This window comes from Otolemur garnettii, unplaced genomic scaffold, assembly GCF_000181295.1.
Source record: "Otolemur garnettii isolate 467f Iridium unplaced genomic scaffold, OtoGar3 scaffold00140, whole genome shotgun sequence".
In the NCBI taxonomy this organism is placed as follows: domain Eukaryota; kingdom Metazoa; phylum Chordata; class Mammalia; order Primates; family Galagidae; genus Otolemur; species Otolemur garnettii.
This window is the reverse complement of record NW_003852535.1, coordinates 3,821,516-3,829,521: the sequence shown is the minus strand read 5'-3', so window position 1 is coordinate 3,829,521 and position 8,006 is coordinate 3,821,516.

The following is an 8,006-nucleotide window of genomic DNA, read 5'->3' as shown; positions in this document are numbered from 1 at the left end:
CAGCTCACAGCAACCTCCAACTTATAGGCTTAAGCGATTCTCTTGTCTCAGCTTCCCAAGTAGCTGGGACTACAGGCGCCTGCCACAACACCCAGCTATTTTTTTTTTGGCCAGGGCTGGGTTTGAACCCACCACCTCTGGTATATGGGGCCAGCACCCTACTCGTTGAGCCACATGTATTTTATTTAAAAAAATATATATATAGTGAGACCGTCTCAAAATAAATACATTAATTAATTACATTTATTTATTTATTTATTTTTTGGAGATAGAGTCTCAAGCTGTTTCCCTGGGTAGAGTTCTGTGGCATTACAGCTCCAGCAACCTTCAGCTCTTGGGCTTAAGCGGTTCTCTTACCTCAGCCTCCCAAGTAGCTGGGATTACAGGCACCCGCCACAACACCTGGCTATTTTTTGGTTGTACTGCCAGCTCTAGTGTATGTGGCTGGCACCTTAGCCACTTGAGCTACAGGGACTGAGCCTATATTTTATGTTTTATTTATTTATTTTTGAGAAAGAGTCTTACTATATCACCCTCAGTGGAGTGCTGTGGCGTAACAGCTCAGAGCACCCTCAAACTCTTAGGCTTAAGCAATTCTCTTACCTCAGCCTCTCAAGTAGCTGGGACTATAGGTGCCTGCCACAATGCCTGGCTATTTTTTGGTTGTAGTTATCATTGTTGTTTGGCAGGCCTGGGCTGGATTTGAACCCACCAGCTCTGGTGTATGTGGCTGGCACCTTAGCCACTTGAGCTATAAGCCCTGTACCAAGAGAGCCTCTTGTCTCAGCTTCACAAGCAGGGACTACAGGCACTCGCCACAATGTCTGGCTATTTTTAGAGACGGTATCTTGCTCTTGCTCTTGCTCAGGCTGATCTCGAACCTGTGAGCTCAGAGCAATCCACCAGCCTCAGCCTCCCAGAGTGCTAGGATTACAAGTGTGAGCCACCATGCCCGGCCCAAGAACATGTCTTAAATGAATGAAGGAATGAACTCCAGGTATAACTGACCCCAACACCCTTGACCTTTCCACAACAGCATCCTGCATCCCATGCTGTTGCAGATTCCCCTGGCTGTCAGCCCCCAGGAACCAATTCCCCTACTTGTGTGTCACTCCTGCAGCTGCTCAAATTTTTTTTTTTTTTAAGGCAGAGTCTCACTATGTCACCCTTGGTAGACTGCTGTGGCATTACAGCTCACAGCAACCTCCAACTCTTGGGCTTAAGTGATTCTCTTGCCTCAGCCTCCCAAGTAGCTAGGACTATAGGTGCCTGCCACAACACCCAACTGTTTATGTTGTTGTTTAGCTGGCCTGGGCCAGGTTCAAACCCACCAGCCTCAGTGTATGTGGCCAGCACCCTACCCACTGAACTACGGGTGCCGCCTATATTTATTATTTTTTAATTATTTTTATTTTGTATTCATATGAGGGTACATACAATTAGGTTACTGCTGAAAGATTGTGGTAGTGGTGGTTGAAGAGGTAATAGAGAACTTGACAAGATAGAATGCCTGTCTCAAGGCACTCAGTCCAGAAGAAAAAGGCTCTGATCTCCCTTTACCTGTCCTTTGAGTTCCTTGGAGGTCCTATGCCTTGAGAAAATTAGAAAGTATCTTTTCTACCTGGTCTCTTACACAGCTACTCCACACACACACAATTTTTTAGTTATGAGTCCCCTTTGGTCCCAGCGTTCTGACTTCTAGATTTAAACTCCTCTGTCAAAATAAACACTCTCCTCTTTTGTCACAGAGAAGATTGGCCCTGCCTCTGGCACTCCACCACCCTTCAGGGGAGCCACGCCACAGTTCTCCAGACTTGTTGGCAAAGCTAGGTGAGCTCTAGGACTCAGCATCGCTGGGATACCCCAGCTTCCCCAGAAGTGACGCTGCCTCCTGGGAGGGGGTTCCCTGATATGTACGTGGTGTTTGGTTTGTGTGCGAGATGAACCTTGGGCTCTTCTGTTGCCAGGCAACATGTCTCTGTTTTGTTCCTATTATGCCTGTTTCCATAGTAACCACAAAGGGGAGCTCTGCGGGCAGGCCCCTTGCCAGGGGATTCCCCTTCCCTCCTAAACAGCCACAGTCCCCTTTTCTGAAATCAGCATGTTACAGGGAAGAATAAAGACGGAAGGCTCAAAGGGTAACCACAGTTGTTAAACTCTGATCCTAGAAAAGAAGTGAAGTGTGCAATCTGTTCGCAGTTTCTTTACAAGCAGATTTCCCCCACCCCCACGAGGGTCCTTTTGCATGACATCCTTAGAAGCAGAGGAATGACCTTTCTTACTGCCATCAGGGATCTCCCAAACTCTACCTCCATCCCACACACCAGTCCAGGGACTAGCGTCCCTGCCAAACAGGCCCTTCTCCATTCACTTTCATCACTTCCTAATCCATCATCTTCCCCAGTCTAACTGCAAACCTATTGGGTGACTATGGAATCCAAACATTATTTCCTAAATAATTCTTAAGCTCCAAACCACTAACCCTAACCCAAAATATGAAGCCAAATAAAATCATCCTTGCTCAGTTCACTTCAAACCCCAACCTGTATTTAACTTCAAGCTTCAGATAAGGAGTTCCTGAATTACTCAGCTCAGAGAGCTACTATACCCGGAAACTCTCCCTTTACACTAAGCCCTAATCTCCAGGCCCAAGCAGAACCCAGGTTAAAGCTGGCTAGGGAATAGGAGACACAGGCTAGGAGGAAAGAAGGCAAAGAAGGATTGCCCAGGCAAGGAGAAGAGGCCAGGCAAGCACTTTGTGGGTGTGGGGATACAGTGGGAGCAACAAGATAAATAGGAGATGTAGACCGAGATTAAGGAAAAGAAGTGGCAAAACATGACTGCATGAGACTGTGAAGAAAGGAGAGAGGGAAAGAAAATAAAGAGAAGAGCTCAGAGAGAGGACTGGGCGGGCTTAGTTGTAAACAGGAGCCGAGGGAGGGAGCTGGAATGAAGGAGCAGCCCACACCCCAGCCAGCTCCCCTACCCAGCCTGGGAAGAGGGAGGGAGGGACTGAGGAAGAGCAGAACACCAGCCTCCTTGCCCCTTTCTTGGTATCTGCCTTTCTCCCATCCTTTCCAACTTCCTCGGCCTTTCCCCCAGTTTCCTGGAGAAAAAGAGACCAGCCTGGGTTTCCCTCCCTGCTCTGCTTACACTTCCCCAAGTCCAGTATAAGGAGATCAGGCTGAGCAGGGAAGAAAGGGCCCAGGGCCCAGACTGCCCAGAGCCTGAGTCACCACATAGTTGAGGTTCCTGTCACCCTAAGTCCCGCCTCTGCTACACCCTGTGCCCTCTGCTGGCCCCAGGACTTGGATCGCTATAGCTGACCCTGCCCCAGGGCTGGCTGTGCTTCTCTGCTTCTTCTAAGGCTCAGGGAAAAAACTTTAGATTATTCCCTCTTCTCCTTGGTCCCTAAAAAACCTGGTGTGCTGGTCTACCATACTTATTCCTCAGCTTCTGAGGGAAGCATATTCCTGCTCATCTTAGGAGCAAAAGCAACTCAGTGGGTGACTGCAAAGATTGTGGAAAGACTTAGATGCACTTTTGATAAGTCACTTCCCTTCCTTGGGCTCCAGTTTCCTTACTGGGGAAGTGAAGCGTTATTAGAAATAGTCTCTCTGGTAATCCCTGCATGAGGTATGTTGTGTGAGTCTGAATCAAAGAGATGGATAGTTGCTAGTGATCAGTGTAGGATAGAAGTAATATGTTTGCTCACCCCTGTCCTAACAGTAGGAGGTAAGCATGAAGGGGCAGGACAGGGCTGGGCACAGGCCCTGCCACCTTAGAGCGGCCAACACCCTGGGCAACTTGGTGACTCAGGTCCCATATGGAGGAGGACTGTCCAGAAAGCACCCTGTGGCTTCCTCTGTGAGTCAGGGGAAATGTGGCTTTCCCTGAAGGATGACTGGCCAGGGTCCCGCTATAACCAACTCTCCTGTGCACCTGCAAAGGCTCCAATGCCTGTGCGGCCCCACATCCTGGGATGGGTGCCTATGCTCATCATCCCCCTCGGTGGCCTGCTCTGTGGCTCCCACCCTCCTAGCTGGCCCTCAAAGCCCTTCTGCCCTCAGCCCTCCTTACCCTCCAACAGGCCCCCCTGCCCTTCCATGTTCCTGCTCACGCCATGGCTCTGCCCATCTTCACTGTCCACCCCCACCCTGGCAGAGCCAGCCAGATGATTGCAAAAGGGCTGAGCCAGCCGATAGGATAGGCCTTCACATGACAGCTGCTCCTGCTGTGGAGGGGAGGGGGCAGCTGGAAGTAGAGGCATATTCCATGGGAATTGCTATCAGAAATAGCCCAATCCCTGATTGGCCATCTAGCACCTGATCTGCACACCGCCTGTTGTGTAGAAAAGGTAGAGTCTATCTGCTCCCCTTGGGAGCCTGAGGAAATCAGGAAAATAAAGTGGAAAGAAGGGAGGGGTCCACAGCAAAGAAAAGAGCCCAAGATCATTGAGAGATTGGGGTCTTCACTCAACCACCTACCCAAGGTATTCTCCCTCTCAGGAGAAATGCAGGCAAATAAAATGCTGCTTTCCAGCACTCCCCACTGCACCCCACTCCACCCATGCCTTGGGTGCCAAGGCACTGGGACACCCCAGTAATTCCATTGGAGTAAAACAACAGTCTACTCTGGGAGCCTCGCCAGCCTGACTGAAGCAAACAGACAGGAGCAGGTGGCATAGTTTCTCTAACCTTTCAGGAGCGCCAATATTTTAGTGCCACAGCCGTACGGGAGGAACAGAACAAGTTGGGTTCCCCAGAATTACATTCAAACATACAGAGGACCAGAGCAAGTTGGGGCAGTTACAGTGCCCTTTCTGGTCTGGGGAGCCAGGGAAGCTACAGCCACCAATTGGGAAAAATCCATTTGATGTGTATAGAGAAAAAGTTCTGAGTTCTGAGGACAAAGAGTGCTGGTTGCCATGAAAACCACAGTATTAATTTCAGAAATGATTGGGTGGAGCCTCCAAAGCACTTCATTCCTCCTCTCCCCTCAACATTCTAGATCCTCCCCCCACTTTCAAAAGGGGAAGTGGCACATTTGGGGCATGTGGGCAGCTGGTGGGATGGGCAGACCCAGTGATAGTAGCAGCTGTCCAGCTCTGGCTCAAAGCAGGACATGAAAAAAAGAAGACAATCTATACCTTTCTTGGAAGAACTTTAAAGGCTTTTAACTTTTAGAAAAGTGACTTAAGCTGGCTTGGCGCCCATAGCTCAGTGAGTAGGCGCCAGCCACGTACACAGAGACTGCTGGGTTCGAGCCCAGCTGGGGCCTGCTAAACAACAATGACAACTGCAACAAAAAAAATAGCTGGGCCTTGTAGCAGGCGCCTGTAGTCCCAGCTACTTGAGAGGCTGAGGCAAGACAATCACATAAGCCCAAGAGTTTGAGGTGGCTGTGAGCTGTGACGCCACAGCACTCTACCAAGGGTGACATACTGAGACTCTTGTCTTAAAAAAAAAGAAAAGAAAGGTGACTTAAGCAGAAGTGCCAACCCAGCTAAAATAAACAGCTGCTTATAACCGGTATCTACTGGTTTATTTACAAACTAAACCAAGTCTCAGCTGCTCCCATTCACACTCCAGGCTCTGTAAAGATTTTATCTGAGGGCTCAGCACCCATGGCTCAAGTGCCTAAGGTGCCAGCCACATATACCTAAGGTGGCGGGTTCAAATCCAGCTCAGGCCCACCAAACATCAATGATGGCTGCAACCAAAAAATAGCTGGGCATTGTGGCGGGTGCCTGTGGTCCCAGCTACTTGGGAGGCTGAGGAAGGAGACTTGCTTGAGCCCAGCAGTTGGAGGTTGCTGTGAGCTGAGATGCCACAGCACTCTACCCAGGGGGACAGCTTGAGGCTCTGTCTCAAAAAAAAAAAAAAAAAGATAGGTTTTATCTGAGTTAACTGCAACCCTGAGCCCCTACTTGTTTCATTCAACATCCCTTTGTGGACTCTGAGATTTTGCCCCGTAAGGGAATAAAGTAGCCTCCTCTTTCCCTTACTCTACCCCAGTTTTCTAAGACCACACCCTGTTCTGTGATCCATTCACAACACCCTCTTCCACTTCCAATCATCCCTAGGCACTGGGACTGTCAGCTCTAAGTGGTGCTCAGGTGGCATGAGCCTCCTTGGCATGCAGGGAAAACTGCCCGGCAACCAGATATGTCCAGGGGCACGCTCTGATTGGAAGCACTGGTAACAGAGGCCAAGTTCCAGCAAGCAGCACAGAGCTGGGATGGGGAGGGCCCACGTCCCCATTGCAGTGACTCAGGCCTCCCCAGGGCAGGGCGGACCAAAGGAACTCCAGATGTGTTTCCCCTCATTCCTGCTAGAAACTCCAGCAGTTTCCAGAGTCCACCACAGCAGAGAAGAGGCTCCCTCATCCCACTCCCCTTAGAGGTCAGCAGCCAACTTTTTTTTTTTTTTGGTTGGTGGAGACAGAATCTCACTTTATCTATCACCCTCAGGAGAGTGCCATGGTGTCACACAGCTCACAGCAACCTCCAACTCCTGGGCTTAGGCGATTCTCTTGCCTCAGCCTCCAGAGTAGCTGGGACTACAGGCGCCCGCCACAATGCCAGATATATTTTTTTGTTGCAGTTTGGCTGGGGCGGGGTTTGAACCAGATATATGGGGCTGGCATCCTACTCAGAGCCACAGGAACTGCCAGCCCAGCTTTCTTGAGGTAACAGCTCTCTCCCCTCAGCATTCCCCTACCTTGGGTACTACCCACTTCCCCAGGTGCAGGCCTGGCCTCATCCAACAACGGGGCCAACCTCTGTCTGCACCCATTGGCCAGAGCTACAGGAACAGGAGGCAGGATGTGCAGATGAGTCACTCTTCCTGAAGGCTCAGAGTAGGCTAGGTGGGAGTCCCTGGTCTGTCAGCTGAAATCCGCCCAGCACACTTGGGGCACCTGACCTGCTGCTGCCTAAGCAATGGCCCACCCAGAACTCTGCCCTATTTCACAGTTGGGCCTCCCTGGCTTGCCCTAAAAACCTAAATCTACTTGTCCAACTTGACCTCTTCTGTCCCGATATTGAGCCACTGGAAAGATTAAAGGGACACCACAAAGGAGATGTTGAAGATTTACACAAGCACAAAAGAGGGTGTGGCGTAAAAAGGAATTTGGGAGAAGTCTGACAGGTTCAACAAACCCCAAGCAACAAGCTAAGGGCACTTTTCCTTTAGAAGTCTCATGTAGCCCAGGCTAGTGTGCAGTGGCTGTTCACACACACCATTGTCACACTAGTCTCCTCAGATCCTCCTGCCTCAGCCTCTCAAGTAGCTGGGATTATAGGAATACACACCACACCTCACTGCGCTCAGCAATTTGACTTAGTTGAAAGTGAGTCCAGAATGCTCAGAAGGTAAGTATAGAGCTTGGAACCAGCTCAAGATAAGCTGCCAGGGAACAGAATCTGAGCAAGAACCAACCCATCCTCACCCACCTGGATCCCAAACCAGAGCTCTTCTCTGCCCACTAATCCACACAACCCCAGCTGCAAGGCCAATGTCCAGCTACAGATGAGTCCTATCCCCTCCCAAGCTACCACCAGCCTGGTAAGATCACCTTTTCCCCCTCCCAAGCCAAAAGCCCCTTTTTGGGCCTGGACCAAGGGATAAGATGAAAAAAGATAAGGCACAAACCATATATTAGGCAACAAACGGCAGTGATGACCATTTCTACATATGCCTTAAAATGTGAATCCAACTAGAAGGGGCCAATTTCACCTGAGCTATTGAATTTATAGGGAGATCTTCAATGCTGTTCAGAAAAGTCAAACAGAAGAATAATCTTGCAAAGGGTATTAAAAAATTAAGCCCAGGGGGTGGCGCCTGTGGCTCAAAGGAGTAGGGCTCTGGCCCCATATGCTGGAGGTGGTGGGTTCAAACCCAGCCCCCGCCAAAAACAACAAAAAAAAAAAAAAAAAAATTTTAAATCCTTTGTTTCTGTTACTTTTATCTCTCTGGAGGGAGGAGAGACAATTGCATTAATTT